Source organism: Balaenoptera musculus, chromosome 19 (assembly GCF_009873245.2).
Source record: "Balaenoptera musculus isolate JJ_BM4_2016_0621 chromosome 19, mBalMus1.pri.v3, whole genome shotgun sequence".
Classification (NCBI taxonomy): Eukaryota; Metazoa; Chordata; class Mammalia; order Artiodactyla; family Balaenopteridae; genus Balaenoptera; species Balaenoptera musculus.
The window spans coordinates 36,486,104-36,503,300 of record NC_045803.1 but is presented as its reverse complement, the minus strand read 5'-3'; the positions used below and the strand labels follow the sequence as shown (position 1 = coordinate 36,503,300).

Below are 17,197 nucleotides of genomic sequence, written 5' to 3'. Positions count from 1 at the left end.
AGGAAGAATGGGAGTGCCATTCCAAGTTCAAGGAGAAGCCTGATGCAGGCCCCGCATGAACATCATTTTGCGGGTAACCCACACCAGATTTATTTTAATCACTATAGTGCCCACTTCATGTACAGCTGCTCCAGTTACTTGAATACTGACTTTGGAGTCTCTCCCTTAGTTCCTCTTTATTCTGCATCCATTCTACCGATATCCTCCCACCACCTCTCCATCTCTTTCATCTTTACCCCTCCTTTGTTCTAATCTACTGATATTTAGAAAAAGCCTACAGATTGAGACTGGAGCTATATCAATAGATTTTAACTAGGAACTCCTTTAAGGTGTCACTATGACTAATAGCCCCTTAGTCCTAACCCAGAAAAAGGCAGAAGGTAAGAGGCTTCCATCCCTATGTCTTGCCCTGGTCTCTTTATAAACCACCCTCCTCAAATCCTGAACAGTAACTCCTACTGTAGACAACTGTAGATAAAGGATAGAAGTACGCAGCAAATAGTAATTCAAGGTTTTCAGCTGCAAGTTGTAGCAAACTGACCAGTCATAGCAAATGGTCATCTCCAGATTTGAGGGTACCAGATTAAGGGGGGGCAGGTAGGGGAGGTCCTAGATATGTGAAGAGATTATAAAGATTGGAGGATAGTAGGTTGATTTACCCTCAGCTACCGTTTCTCTGGGGACAGAGGAAGCACATGGACTTGGGAAGAAAGTGCAGACATCAGTCTACAAGTCAAAGAGAATAACATATGAATTAAGTGGCCAAGTTTATAAGTCAGTTTGCTTGGATGGAATCATAATTTTTTCATTCAATCACACTCACGCCATGTAAATTACTTCTTTCTGTGGCTTAGTTTCCCTATTTATAAAATGGGGGATATATTGAAACACCTTTAGAGGTGTGTGATAAGGAGTGAATATGTTTACATCCTAATATCTTTCCTAACATAGAATAAACTTCTGGTAATAATGCTTATGCTAATATTAATTATCATAACAATAATTATAAAGTAAACATTAATTTTATCACTTTATATAATTAAAGAGGATATGCCTAAAAGTAATCTTTTTGTCATAAAGTAAAACCACCCAGCTTTATTTTGAGAATATACAAATTGTGAGTTTTTGAGGACGTATCATCCTGAGATGACTTGGGAGGTATAATTTTCCAAAAAAATATGTATCCAAAAGGAGGGGCTTCTTTCCTCTTGTCAGTCCTGGCCAGCTTGGCAACCTTAAAAGCCTCCTTCTTACCCCAAACTAAGGTCATAGCTACTGTTACCACTGCTTTCTCAGACAGCAGTAGTGCTTACTAGGTAAAACCAAACTATGAAGTCAAATTTTCAGAGCCGAAACATATGCTCTATGTGTGATTTGAATAAGTCACATAATCTCTTTTAGCCTCAGTTGCTATATTTGAAGTTTGTCATGACAATTAAATGATGTAATACAGGTAAAATGCATAAGACAGAGCCTGGCATATAGGAAGGACTCAATAACGTTTCTTCTTTCCCCTCTCTAGTGCCCCTCCCCCCTCCTTCCTCACCCTCCTCTCTATCCTTCTCCAGACCAAACCTGGTGCCTACTCTCTCTTACATAAACATAAACTAGGAATTCAGAGAATTCCTTGAAAATACATTTCTAAAGGGAGAAATTGGTAAAGTCCTTGTTCTCATGAGACATTTTATTATTGCTTTGTTATTGATCACTGTTTTATCCTGGGAGCCTAGCACAGTGGGGCTCCCAGTACATATTTGCTGAGTTAATGAATGAATAAAGGAAATAAGAATTAATACCACAAGATATTAACCTGATGAGTTCTGACTCTAAACAGACACTATTGATTAATTGGTGGAAAGGATCTCTGCTTTTAATATACCCCACTCAGCTCTTTGTTAAAAGTCTTGGGCAGACAAGCACACAGGAGCAATGGCTTTTCTGGATTTTTTAAAGTCATTCTTTCCTGAGTGACTGAAGCTGAGGCATAAAGGGCAGGAATGACTATGCTCTCCTTGTATGAAAATTGTGGGGCACTGACTGTGCTCAAAAGGAAGAATTCCCATAGAATATTAACCAATCTAAGGTCAGAGACAGAGACCATGAGAAAGGTGCTGGCAGAGAGGAGCCTCAGGTCCTCTCACTTTTTCCCCAAGGAGCCAGGCTTCTGATCTAAGAACCTTTATTTCTCTTCCCTCTGAGAGCCTGAGGCAAGCCCTGAATTATGCCAGCCCACACTTCATTACCCAACGAGCCCGTTTATCGTTTAATCTGATCTGTATTGAACAAGTGGAAGCAGGTTACAAAGCAGCAAAGCCTAAAGAATGAAAATGCAGCATGTTTTCTGATTACAGGACTCCCTAATCCAGAGCTTAGAAGTCAGGGCTAAAAATCGATGCCAATTCCATCTCTGATCCACCCCCACCCACCTAGCATTTCAGTGCCAGGTCAGGTGGCCCTTTTAGCCAGATGGTAGAATTTTGAACTATGATAACTTGCTTCCATCTAATTTGGGGTGGCAGGGCATTGGTCACTCTACACCCTCACTTATGATACTGATACTTTCTTGTTCCTGGAGTATCTATAGGACAAGGGTTCACCCCACATGATGCCCAAGGTCAAGGGTTACACTGTCACAAAGAAGCAAGGAAGTAGAATGTAAAGAAATTGTCTCTAAGGCATGCATTGAAACTCTAAATATTATTTACTTAAAAAGCATATAATTTGGAGTAGGGTGGGATCTCTCCATTGGATGGGAGAGACAGTCTTCTCTGGGAAGATCCTTTGTGGATGGTATATTTTCATCAGGGTCATAAAGTAACAGTAGGCTTTTGTCAGAGATGTATTTCCAAACTAACAAACATCTTGATCCAGAGGAGAAGAGCATAGAATATCTTCTGAAGATTAGAGAACTCAGGAGAGAAAAGAATATATGGTTGGAAAGTTAAGTATAGAAAATTATGATTGCCTTCGGATGCCAGGTACAGGAAATGATCTTATTCTCTGTGTCAGAGGGGCCCATCAAATACATAGAAATATCAAAATAAGGGAAATGTGTGGCTCAGAATATTAGCATTCCAGATTTAGGAGCAGAATAGGTTTGGAGTAGAACAGAGAGCCTACAACCTGGAGAATGAGAAGGGGAAGAATATGGCTATGATGGTGGCTCAGAATCGCCCAGAGAGCTTGTTAGAACGTAGATTCCTGGGCCAAAGAATCTGTATTTCTAACAAGTTCCCACGTGAGGCCGATGCTGCTTGCCCAGGGCCCGCACTTGGAGAACCACTGCTACAACCCCTGCAGTCCTGATTCAGAGTAAAACTGAAGCTGCGTTAGAAATGGACTTTGAATGAACAGAAATTGGCATCTGGCTAAAACTAATGAGCAACAAGGAAACTGATGGAGATCCTAAACCTTGGTGAGGAGGATGAAAATAATGATACAATTAAGAGTGACTGCTTACTGTATGCTAGGCAGCATTCTAGCCCTTCTCATGCCCTTTATCCATTTAATCCTCACAACAGTTCCATAAATTGGTACCACCAGTCTCTCATCTCATAAAGAAAACTAAGATACCAAACTTCAAGTTCTCCATGTTTAGGTGCCTAAGTTTGGATTTGATCCTAGGTTTGTCTGACTCTTCAGCCCAATCTCTGACAATTGAGCCTGCATCCTCTCCTAGTGATAGCCTAATTGCTCCTGAGACATATCATGATTCATGTTAACAAGTCAGAAAACAGAAAAGGTGGTCCATCCTTCCAAAGTTTGAGTTTACAGCCTTCCTTTGACTAGCTCTTTATAAAACAGGTTAGAACACAATGGGATGTCACTGATAGGCTTTTTTCCCCACTGAAAGGGTGGGAGGAGGTCCAGTTGGGGATAATGAATTTAAAATTTGCATCTGTGAACTATCTGTTCCAGGGGAATTTGGATTTTTAGGAACCTCCAGTTCCTAAATTTAAAACAAATTAAAGGGGCTCCTTATATTGAAGTTTGAATGCTCCTGCAACCCACTGAGATAAGCCTGGAATGATGCTGAAGTCTGCTCCACACACCTGCTGTTATAATTTGACAATGAATGATTAATAATAGGCTGAAGAAGGGAGACATGGAATAAAACCATGGATGACAAATGTGGAAGGAAAAAGCGTCGACTATGCAGACAAACAAATATGAATTCCAACCTAGTTTACATTAACAACAACCTACTTGAACATCAACAGTTTCCTTGATCAATCTAATGTGTTTATTTATTGGTTAAAAGGAAACTATAATACTCAATAGGGAACTAAAACTCACCTGGTTGATATAGAGAATATATATGCATATATAATTATTATCATATTTCTGTAATTAATATAGATTACATTAATATATTATAATCATCACGTTATATTATAACATATTATTTATTATAATTTAATATGGTATAATATAAGGATATTCTCTATATCTGTTTTTAGCAATGGCAATAATAATAAAAGCCTCATCACCTGTTCTTTCAGGTGGACTATTGTGAGCTTGATGTTTAAGAGACACTGAGAAAAAAAAAAAAAGAGACACTGACTTTTTAGAACATTCTCTGCCTTGAGTTTAACTGTTTTGTTTAGTAAAACAAACAATTCTAATGCACTATGAAGAAAATTTGTGTTTGTAAAAAAATGTTCTATTTAGCATATATATATATATATATTTTTTTTCCTAGCTCTTAAATAAGGCTTGTCTTTAGGTTGTGTTTTAGGCACAGTATCTAAATATTAGATTAATATTAGTCCTAATAATTTATTATTAATCAATTAATAATAATAACCAATTAATAATAATCGGTTAATATTTGAGTATCTCTGGATATAAAAATACCCACACTGAGCCAGCATTTGATTTCCTGCTGAATTGTTTTTCACATTTCCAATATAATTATGTAGCAGTTACAAAGAAACAAAGACTGAACACAGAATACCAGAATACAACAAATCCACATTTGTTTATTTAAGAAACGATATAAAAAGCATGGAAGACAGAACTGATGTGTTGGGTGACTTCTCAGGGAAACTGATAACCTAAAATAAATCTGAAAGTATCTGGATATTTATCAGAAGTGATTGGTTAGGCATGGGTTGAAAAGGTATTTAGATGTTCCACAAATGGCCTCTGGCATATAAATAGGAGACCTTAGTGAAAATGGAAAATACTGAATTATATATCTTTATTTTGGTTTTGGTCTCTGAATGATTGATTTTGTCCCTTGTAGTCTCCATCTTAAAGAGAGTTAAGATCCAATAAATTAGTCAGTAAATGTACCAAATGACTGTTGACTGAGCACACAAAACCTTAGCGAGTCAAACACATTTCTGCCCCTCTGTACTAGACACTATGGTCACGTGTTGTTAAAGACGTAGTTCCCGGCCTGGAGGCGGGGCATCTGCAGTAGGGAGATAATTGCTGGACTACAAGCAGGTTGTCTAATGGAAGGGGACAGAACACATCCTAACAACACATATGAGGAAGAAATTAGCTCTGTATGGTGCCTTCTCCAGTGTCCCTAGGAGTCAAGTGCAGTCCTCTATTGGGACAAGTGAAGAGGAAGAGCAAGAATGTTGCAGGCGAAGGGAATAGCATGAATCCACCCAGGATGTTTTGGGAATTTTGTGATGAAAGGGAGGGACTTGTTGATCTTGGCTTGTTTCAGTCATGGTTATGGGAGCCTCCACTGTATGCGCACTTATTTCCACGTGGACCTTTCTGTTGTGCTTTTTAGCCAACAGGAAAATAAAAATGAACACCCAAGGTATATTGTCTGGTTGTAGAAAGGCTGGAGAAGCTCACTGGTCTTTGGACATCATAGGAATTACGATTTGGGAAAGTTGCATAGATGCATACAGAGCAACTCTCCTACGATCTCCTTTGATTCAGCGTCTAGATCTGTTAAATTTAATAATATCTGTGTGTGGCAATCAAGGCAAACTAGAATTTGAGATGCTACCTAATTCCAGGCAGAATGACAGTCACCACTGTGTGCAAACATTTGTTTCATTCACTCCTTATAACAGCATTGGGATGGACACATCCTGAGCATTGTTTCAGAAATACATGAAATGAAATCCGGGGAAGTCAGGGAATGTATATGAGGTCACAGATCTAATACTATGAGGTTCAAATCCACCAGGTTTAATACCAAAGCCTGAACTCTCTACTGTTTGGTGCTACTAATTAAGTGTGACAGATGGGCAAACAGAGCAAACATCCTTGAAAAATATTAATCTCTGTACAAATGTGTCATTAAATGCCAGGCTTTGTGCTAGGCACTATACGTTCGGGAAGAAAAAATCAGGGAATTAAACTGCTGATAGTCTACTTCAGATAAAAATCATAAAAATAAAAGTCATATAAGGTAGTATGTTTATTTTATTCAGCATAGTTTTGCCAAGAAACTTGGCTCATCTACACCTTCACATGAATATTTTTGTCCTTCTTCTTAATGGACACATACTGTAATTATTGTGTCTACAATAGGAACAACTAATTTTAAGAGGCAAGGAGTTGGGTATGATAAATCCATTCAGGAAACATAGGTTCAATTCTTGGACCTATCATAATGGTACTTCTGGACTTCAGAGTTCTCTTTAGCCTGTGGATAAAATGAGACCATCACTAAGTTCTCATCCATCTCGGGTTGATGGATCTTCAGTGGCTGCAGCATAATATGATAATGAAGAGCACAGGTTTGGGGACAGAAAGATATGGGGTTGTAAGCTAACTACAATACCTGTAACTCATGTGATGTTAGGAAAAGTGCTTATCCTTTCTAAGCCTCATTTTCATCATTTGTAAGGTGTACATAATAACATTTTTCTATAGTGTTGTATGCTTCACCTACCATAGTCCCTAGTCTTAAAAAAATCACAGAATGGTTGAAATATACAGGGGAACATGTGGGGGGAAGCAAAAATCTTTAATCCTTTAAAACAGCATATTCAAAGTATGGTCTAGAGTAAAGTCAAGTCTTTTAGGGGTTCCATGAGGTCACAATGTGTTTATAATAACACACAGATGCTATTTGCCTTTTTCTCTCTCATGTTCTCACACGTGAGAGTGGAGTTTTCCAAAGGCTACATGACATGTGTTGGTATCATTGCTCAATGGCTAATGAAATGTGTGTGTGTGTGTGTATTATTTTGTTTTAAAAATTAGTTGTGATTTCTAGTTGGTAAATATTGAGAGATATAAGCTAGTAACATGTTTTTATAAATAAAAACTTTTTGATTTCTTCAGTTATTTTTAAGTGTATAAGGAGGCCCTGAGACCAAACTGTTTAAGAACCATGGCCTTAGGAAGGCATTTATCTTCTCAATTAGTTTGAGATATAGTAACAGCAAAAAGTATTGCTATATCTTAGATATCATGTTGATAAAATAATTTATCACCAGCAAAATGTAGGTTGGATATTGAAAGAAGTAATGTATATAACATCTTTCATAGGATTCTTGGTATACTATAGAGAGTAAGAGCTCACTAAATGTTGGTCATTGTTAAGAGCAGAATGAAAATGAAGTTATCCTCAGTGGAAACAGATTGACATTATAATTGACATTTCTAGGGTCTCATCAAATAAGGCTGCCTTCTCTAGAGACAGCATTTTGTCAGGACAGATCAAGACTTGCCTTCTGCTAAATCCCGGGTATTGTTGTTACTCTTTCAGAGAGGCACATGAGCAGGAATAGGGAATTAAGTATGTCACAGAGATAAAGGCGGGGGGCCCATCCAGGTCTTCCAGAGAGTGACACCCCGGTATAAGGACCAAGCCTGATGTGCTCTTTCAGGACGAGCCCTGCCTCTGGAAATAGGCGGATTAACAGAGCACAGGGCTGCCAGGATTTAAATTGCACATCTAACTCCCATTCCTCTCACTCCATGTTTTTGCAAGCCAATTTTTGTGACTATTTTATTCAGTTTTAGAAACTCTGCAATAAAATATGCTGACCTAGATGATGATGATAATAATGACAACAACAACTGTCATTCCATCGTTTCTTGAACTTACTTTCCTCAGAGCTTGACACAGCATTTTGAGTAGTCACCCATGTATTTTACAAAACTTTCCTGTGTGGTTAGAAATTATATTATCTACATTGTGCAGATGAGAAAATCAGATAGCTATTGTGTGTCTTTAAGCTTTAAGGACTTTACAACTAGTACTTGGTGGAGCCAAACTTTGAACCTACGTTTGTCTGACACCAGAACCTCTGCCTTAACCATTGTGGCACACTACAAAGCCTTTGGCAGACATTTTATTTTCACTGTAAATTCTTTTTTTTTTAATTAATTAATTAATTTATTTATCCTTAGCTGTGTTGGGTCTTTGTTTCTGTGCGAGGGCTTTCTCTAGTTGCGGCGAGTGGGGGCCACTCTTCATCGCGGTGCGCGGGCCTCTCACTATCGCGGCCTCTCTTGTTGCGGAGCACAGGCTCCAGACGCGCAGGCTCAGTAGTTGTGGCTCACGGGCCTAGTCGCTCCGCGGCATGTGGGATCTTCCCAGACCAGGGCTCGAACCTGTGTCTCCTGCATTGGCAGGCAGACTCTCAACCACTGCGCCACCAGGGAAGCCTCTGTATTCCCATTCTTGTTAAGCAAGTGTCTTCCGTGGGCTTGGCTAATGCATATCTGTGCTGAAGCACCATTCTCTTCAGGAATGTGCTGACAGAATAAAGTTTCTGTTCCCACAAAGCTGAGGACAAAACCCTAAATCTCAGTGAATGTAACAAGGTGAATGATATTTTGGAAAATTTAGTCATGAAAGTGAGGCTCTTGCCAGATAAGGATAACTTTGGCCTCCAGATTTCATTTCTGCTAGTAATAGGAATTCCTTACATTTCTATTTTTATATTATATATTTTGTAAACTGATTCTTTATTCTTTAGAACACTGAAGCCTCAAAACAACAATATGAAAATAAGCCAGGGCTGGTTGTGTTATCCTACATTTTAGATGATGTAGCTGAAAGTTAGAAAGTTTGAGTTGTTTTCTCAAGATCATTCTACTAGACAGTGTAAAGTCATTCTGTAACCCTAAGACTTTTCATGAATCTGTAATTAGCATGTGCTTCACTAATATTCGTTTTGCAAGAACAGATATGTACCAGATCGATTCTGGTAATACAAACTGTGAGGATGGTAACAATATTACCACCTCTTGGTCACTCTGTGTATTACCATCAATTTTATGGAGTAGTTATTTTACTTAGGAACTGTATAAAGAGTGTCACACACACTTATAAATCAGGCAGAAATCATCTTGGTAAACACCTTGAAAAGTGTTAGCACATCAGAAGAAATCGAATTGAGAATGGGCGTGTTTCCACTGTCTTCAAGGGAGCAAGATGGCTGCTGCCCTGCTCCTTATAGAGTGCCCATCCTCTCACTCCTCTGCAGATTGTCTTCTCCAAAGCACATAAATGCATCCCTGGAGTTGTGTATGCTTGAGGCTCAGAAGTTTGATCTTGTTTTTAAGGTGCCAGGATAATGTTGGCCTGAAGCTCCTCTTCATACCATTAAGTAACTTGCATGGACAAAAGACTATTAACTTTTCTTAGTACAATAAATATTGAGATAAGAGACTGTTAAGTAAATAGATTATATTATCTTCATTTTATAATATTGAGATATATGGAGGTAATTTCCTCAAGGTCACTGAATGAGCACTTTCTAAAAGTAAAATGTCTACCAAGTCTGTCTTTCTACATCAGTAGACTATATTCAAGTTAATAGCACATGGACTCCTTGCAAGTAACTAAATTTATTCTGGATATAAAGTCTCTCCTCTCTCTCTAACTCCTTTCTCTCCTCCCATGGAATCAGCCTTGGGTTTCTCAAAGGAATGCAGCTAATTTAAAAAGTTTAGGGCTTCCCTGGTGGCGCAGTGGTTAAGAATCCGCCTGCCAATGCAGGGGACACAGGTTCGAGCCCTGGTCCGGGAAGATCCCACATGCTGCAGAGCAACTAAGCCAGTGTGCCACAACTACTGAGCCCGCGCGCCTAGAGCCCATGCTCCACAACAAGAGAAGCCACCGCAACGAAAAGCCCACGCACCACACGAAGAGTAGCCCCCGCTCGCTGCAACTAGAGAAAGCCCGTGCGCAGCAATGAAGACACAATGCAGCCAAAAATAAATAAATAAAATTAATTAATTAATTAATTAAAATAAATAAATAAAAAGTTTATATCGGTCTATTGCTGAAGTACTGGGTCAAGCCAGATGTGAATTTCAGACCTTGTTTCATATTTGAAAACAATAAAGTTACTTCCTTTCTTATCATAGTTAAAGCCTAGAAGGCAGAAAACAGGAGAACTCTCCTGCATTAATGCAAGAGCATTTTAAAACAATTAGATGCCTATAATACGTGATGTCAAAACATCTGGCAGGAGAAATGAAAAATCAACTGGAATTTATCCACAGCCGAGCAACAGACATGGGGGAAAGGCTGGATGAGTATCTCAACTAATTTTGATAAATTCCAGGAGACATAAACCCTAATTGTCCATTTATTAAGTCTTTGCAATCATGTGTCTAATGATAGTAATCCCATCTGAAGGTTGGGTGCCAACTGAAGTGTCAGCTTGCAGCATTTGAAGATCATCCCTTTCTTGGTTTCTTAATTCTCAGATGTCTTCATTTTTTTTTTTTTCTGAAAAATTGTTTAGTTTCTCAGATCTGTTTGAGATTTAGGCATTTGATTTAAGCACTTGATTCAAACAACAAAATCTCTTTAAAAATCACATTATTCCTGCAGTCTTATATCTGCCTTACTCACCAAGGTTGGTAGGGTCATAGTTCTACTGGAAATTTTATTTGAAGACTCCAATACAATAATGATGATGATCTCTTAATTTATCCAGCTTACAGCTCTTTACATGTATTTCATTAATCTTTGCAACATTTCTCTGAAGTATGTAAAGGGCAAGTATTATTAGACCCATTTTTCAAGTGTAGAAAACAAGATAAAATGAGATAGAAAATCATTTTCCTAGGATAGCAATAAGAGCCTTGACCAAACCACCTCATATATGTAGTTGCAGTATTGCTTTGCAAATGTGACAAATGCTAGCTAGTTAATTTACTTGGAAATTATTTCTTAAACTTGTAAGATGAGTTATTAGTGTGTGTGTGTGTGTGTGTGTGTGTGTGTGTGTATAGATCTGTATCTATATTTATATTCTGAGGGGAAGAGGAAAGGGAATTGTTTCTACACATTACAATAAGCATTGGAGTTGAGGTCTATCCCAATGAGGCTTTTCCTATAGACCTACATCATTGGAAACGCCTCATAGAGTAACTATGTGGTTTCCTTTACTCACAGAACTATGTGTTAAATCTGTGGGAAAGAACTACAAGACAGAGCTGCTAAATAAACTATGACAAAACTAACAGTCAAACTTTTTAATTGTAAGTATCGGCATATCCCAAAGATCTGTACTGTTCTAGGGTGTGACAGCTTAGGGATTAATATGATTTGAACTTAATGCGTGTTTAGAGGGTGTCTCAAATTCAGAACCAGGCAGATCCATCTCCTCTGATCCTGAACATGGCCCTAAAGTAAATTGCTTGAGGAAACTGGATCCTAAAGATTACAGGTAGGGGATTTTTGAAGTGTGTCCATATTCCATTGGATATCAAAGAAGCCTGACTAAAAGAATTGTGGATGACTTGACATGACAACTGTGGGTTGAGCAAAAGTTCTTTTTGGAAGGGCTATCTTGAAGATTATGACTCAAACATTGGAGGAACTAAGGTGATTGGCAGTGGAAGGAATCAGAATGTGTGAAATTCCTTTAAAATGTATTGACTTTAAATAATTTTGCCTATGTTACACATAATTTTAAAAACCCTTTACACTTTTTGTAAAATAAATAGATAAATAAAATAAGCATTGGAGAACTGAGAACTAATTTAAATTAGTCAATCTCTTGGTCTTTGTCATGCCACCTATTACCTTCACCGTGTTAGTTTTCTCTACCTTTCCTCCCCAAAGCTCATGACGAAACAGACTATGAAGACAGAGAATCTTTGGTATACTTCGTTCAGTGTGGAGACAAGATGAAATGTACCGCAACATTAATCAGACAGTTTATGGACACATATAATGGTTATTATGCTGTGTCAGTAATTGGATGTGAATGGTTAGCGATTCATGTAGCTGGTAGTAATTAGTCTTACTTTTCCAAAGATAAACTGAGCACATTTGGAGCCATCTGTGGAGAAAGACAGGAAGAGCACTGAAGTTGGGTAGTGCTCTTTGATTTGAATCTAAAACCCATTCCTTTCTCAGCGGACTGCTCCTGACCCCCTTTCAATGCCCTTTCCTACTTCTGTCATCAAAGAAAGGAATTTTGGGAAGATAGCATTTTGTTTGAATTCTGTCTAGGCCACATATGTGTTGTGTGACTATGGGAAAGTCCCCCCATGTTTCTGAGCTTCCGCTTCCTTCTTTGTGAAATGTGAATGATAATATCAACATCATAGGAATGTTGAATGATCTAAAGTAGAGAAGGCACCTAGTTAGCACCTAGCATCATGCCTGGTACATTGAAATTGACAATTAGTTATATTAGATGTATTCATTCATTTGATTGTTATAGTATATTGTTCACCCTAAATTATTCATCTTTGAATTTCCAGGGGTTATCAGAAACTAGAGTATGATGCTCAATGATACTAGTTGCTATTATTAACGAGGGTCTACCTTGCTCCATTAGCCATGTGCTTTGCTGCTACAGATGTAACTTTATTTATTATTTCACTTCTGAAGATTCTACAAAATATACAGAATCCTCATCTATTCTCTAACAGCTTTGAAGCATTTTCTAGCTATGCCTCCCTACTTATTTGGCAAAAAGGATTAAAAAAAACTACACCTCCCCCTGAAGTCCCTAAACCATCTACTCAATCTGAATATTGCTATTTTCTTGAAGTTAAACCCTAGACATAAAAATGATAACTGATTTTTTATGCTGTCAGTTGTGCATTCAGATAGCACTTGGTTCTGCCAGCAACTTCCACAGAATTGAAGTTTAGAATATAAATAGGCAGAAAATCCAGTCAGAGACAATCAGAGGTTTCCCTTTCAACTCTACCTCCCGATAGTATTATTTTACAGCTAATGTGCACTCTGTCGACATGGAGTCTGTGCCTTGTGATGCACATGGAAGGATCAATGGGGGGCCTTGGGGAGGAGGAGGACAAGAGCACGCAGACACTCTGCAATCCTGAAACCAGAACATCCTGGGTGGTGTATCTGAGGTTCCTGTTATGAGCTTAGTGTCTAGAAAGTAATATGGTCAAGACTGCCTGAGTGAATAATAATATCTATTCTGACTCTGGAATGTACGTCTGCAGTGCAGACACTCCCTGTTGTAAATAGCTGGAAACCAGAACTGGCGCACAGGAGCTGGACTCACAGATGAGAAAGACTGGACAGTTTAGCATCGTGCTAATGAACATAGGCTCTGGAGGGATCCAGACCAGAAGGATCTTTTCTGTTGTCCCTTTATGTACTGTGCAAGCTCAACTCCTAGGTAGGCTCCTTCTAAGATGTGTGATCTTGGGCAACTAGTTTAATATCCCTGCCCCAGCAGGAAGTTGGTGCCCAAATGTTCTCACTATCGCTAGAAACAAAGCTGTATTTTCATGGGATGCACATAGTAGTTGTTCAGCAAATACACTAAGGCACCACTTCTTAAGCTTTTCTGTCCCTTTGAGTTAACTTGAGATCTTGTAAAAAGGCAGATTTGGATTCTCTAAGTCTGGAGTACAGATTCTGCATTTCTAGTAAACTTGCAGATGATGCTGATGTTACTGGTCAGTGGAGTAACTATGAGTAGCAAGGCTCTATTTAGTATATGTTTAATAGTTATCACAAAACAAGACTCTAGGCTAGTGTTTTTCAGAGTTCAGCATGTGTCACAACCACCTGGAGGTGATTACTGAAGCACAGATTGCTTGTGCTTCATTGGGTCTGAGTTGGAGCCTGAGAATTTGCATATTTAACAAGTTTCCGAGTGATGGTCATACTGCAGTGTGTTCCATAAATTGAAAAGCACTGACCTAGGCGAGTTCCTCCCTTATCTGAAAACTTCTGTTAATAGTTTTGAAAACCATATTTGGTTTCTCAGTCTTAGGTAGATGATGATCATCGGGAAGTATTTATTTATTTATTTATTTATTTATTTATTTATTTATTTATTTAATATAATCGTATATTTGTACGCAGTTGCAAATATATATATATATGGAGAGTTCCTGTGCACCCTTTATACAGTTTCTTCTAATGGTAACATCTTGCAAAACTATAGTACAGTGTCAACAACCAGGATACCGACATCCATACAATCTACCCAAACTTATTCAGATATCTCCAGTTTTACTTGTCCTCTGTGTATGTGTGTGTGTGTGTGTGTGTGTGAGAGAGAGAGAGACAGAGATTAGCTCTATGCAATTCTATCACGTGTCAGTTCATGTATACACCACCACAGTCAAGACATAATGAGAGTTTCATCACTCACCACAAGAATCCTGCTGTCCTTTTATAATCACTCTTTTAGTCAAAACCAGTACATTTCCTTTAAAGACTTTGTAAGTTTCTAACAAATCAATTTATAATACACTCCATTAAAAAAGAGCTACACTCCCATATCTCTTCACAATGAGCCCTTCTTGACCTTGGGAATCTAGTGAAACTGCTATGGTCAATACTCTTAAGATTTTTAACAGAGAGAATCTGGGAGATTATCCTGTCCTTAAAATCTGCACAGAGACTTTTATCTCTCTGAAAGTTCCCATGAGGAACCTCAGATCTTTCTGAGATAGTAACAACAAAGGATCATATTGTCCCGATCTGTATTTGATCGGTGGACTGAGATATTTCTTAACTTGAGAATTGTTTTCCTCTGGAGAAGCTGCAAATGAAAAAGTTATATTTTCAAACCCAACCAGTCTTGATGGAAAAATTCCTTCTTTAGCCAATGTCTCTCCATCCACATTTTGTTTAGTCAATGAGACGAAGTGATGTGGTATTTTAAAAATTCTGCCTCTGCCTGGAATCTCTTAATCATCAAATTCATTAGGTACATTACCTTTTCTTCTGCATGACCTGCAGGTGACATGGTCAAAAATCTAGCCACTACATACAAGGGTCTCCTTTCCTCCAACTTCCAATAATACTTTCCCTATTTTCTTTACTTTAAGACCTTGTCTACAGCCTCTTCACATCCTTTAGTCTTTCGACACTCTCCCTGGGGCCCTTTAGGCTTTCACAAGAGTCTTCCTAATTTATCTAGCTCCTGTCTGCCACCTGGTCCCAAAACCAATGCCACATGTTTTACGTTTTCATTACAGTAGCACGTTACATCCAGACACTAAAATCTGTTCTGATTATCTACTGTTACATTAACAAATCATTCCAGAACTTAGTGGCATAAAACAACAACAAATACGTATTTTACTCACAAATCTGAAATGTGAGCAGTGCCTGTGAGGGTCAGCTTGTCTCTGCAGAATGTGGTACCAGCTGGGATAGCCTGAATGTGGCTGACCATCCAATTCCAATGCGACTCACTCACATGGCTGGCACATTGGTGTTGGCTGTTAGCTGCCTTTCTAAGAGGTAGCTTGGGCTTCTTCATTGCTTGGTATCTGTGTTCCAACAGTGAGTATTCCAACAAAGATGGGAAGTGGAAGGTGGTAACTTTGTAAACTTGAGTCTAGAAATTGACATAATTCACTTTTTTCAAATACTGTTGATTAGTAAGAGAATATACATTCAGGAGAGTGGAGCATATTTCCCCACCTTGCAACGAGAGGCATGTCAAACAATTTTGGGGCCATGTTTTAAAATTACCACACTAACTTGTTTCCCACAAAGGCATTAGGTTACAAAACACAGTTAACACAGTCTCAAACTACTTTAAAAATATTAAATAATACTATTAAAATTAATAATAAATGTTAAATGTTATTAAGTACTTCTTAAATACTTTTAGAGTTATAAGTCCTAAAACTTTAGAGCATACTAGAAGCTGAGAACGTCTGTGTAGTTTCCTTATTACTTCATAAACCCTGTTAGGTATGTTCGTTGTTGTGCTTTATCTTTGGATTAAAAAAAAAGTCCTTGTTTTAAGACTGGCCTTTTGCAGGGTAGCCAGCTATGTGACCTTGGGATTGTTCCTTGTATCCACCAAAGCTTTTAAAATTTTTCTATAAAGAATATTAATAATATATCTTTTTCAAGGAAAGAGGACGGATTTTATATTTGAACAGAACTCAGTTTGAGACCCTACACTGAAATCCAGAAATGTTAGGAGTCCTGAGTTTGTTTCTTACAAGTAGTATTTAGGCCTCTTTAAAATAAAACAGTTTAAATAAGGAATTACTTCTTTAGAATACTGCTATCAGAAATACCAGTTATCAATAACAATGTGTGGCTATGATTTTAAACCTGAGGAAACTGTTTCAGGATAAAATAATACAAAAACTGTATCACCCTAATACTACATAGATGTCTTGTATCTGTACTATTTTGTCAAAACCCTTATTGCTCATCACTTGTACTTCAGATGCAGTGTGCATGCAGTGTCCTAACTCTGGACCTTTTCTAGTTATATTATTTTTTCTTTCCTTGAATATCCTGTCATTTCTCTACATTTCCTGTTACTACTGTTCCTTCAAGATTCGGATAAAATGTTTCCTTCTTTCAGAAAGTACATATTTTGTCACATCTACGTGGGAGTTCAGAGAAGGCAGTGATGATCTAATTTATAATTATAGTTATTTGTGTATGTGCCTTCTTTTCCCTCCCAGACTAATGTCATCAAGGGCAGAGAGTACATTTTACACTTTTCTATAATCCTCATAGCTCATGGCATACGAAGTATCACATTGTAAGTGATTGGCAAATATTAATTCAATGAGCAAATAATCTTAATGGTTACTTTTGGGATACAATTACAAGGTTTTTAAGCACATGCTTATAATACAGTAAATACTTTAGAATGTGATTTTTTTTTTAATTAATTTATTTATTTATTTTTATTTTTGGCTGTGTTGGGTCCTCGTTTCTGTGCGAGGGCTTTCTCTAGTTGTGGCGAGCGGGGCCACTCTTCATCGTGGTGCGCGGGCCTCTCTTGCTGCGGAGCACAAGCTCCAGACGCGC

General features: G+C 38.1%; 1 protein-coding gene and 1 non-coding gene across 2 annotated transcripts in view; both read left to right on the top strand.

The window, feature by feature from the left end:
* The window catches only part of CDH8 (cadherin 8), a 366,357-nt gene that overhangs the window by 259,321 nt on the left and 89,839 nt on the right, over positions 1 to 17,197 (top strand). The gene's annotated exons all lie outside the window — the stretch shown is intronic.
* LOC118885963 lies at positions 11,261 to 11,391 on the top strand. Its single transcript, XR_005017598.1, has one exon. It is a non-coding gene; the product is annotated as a small nucleolar RNA SNORA18 (small nucleolar RNA).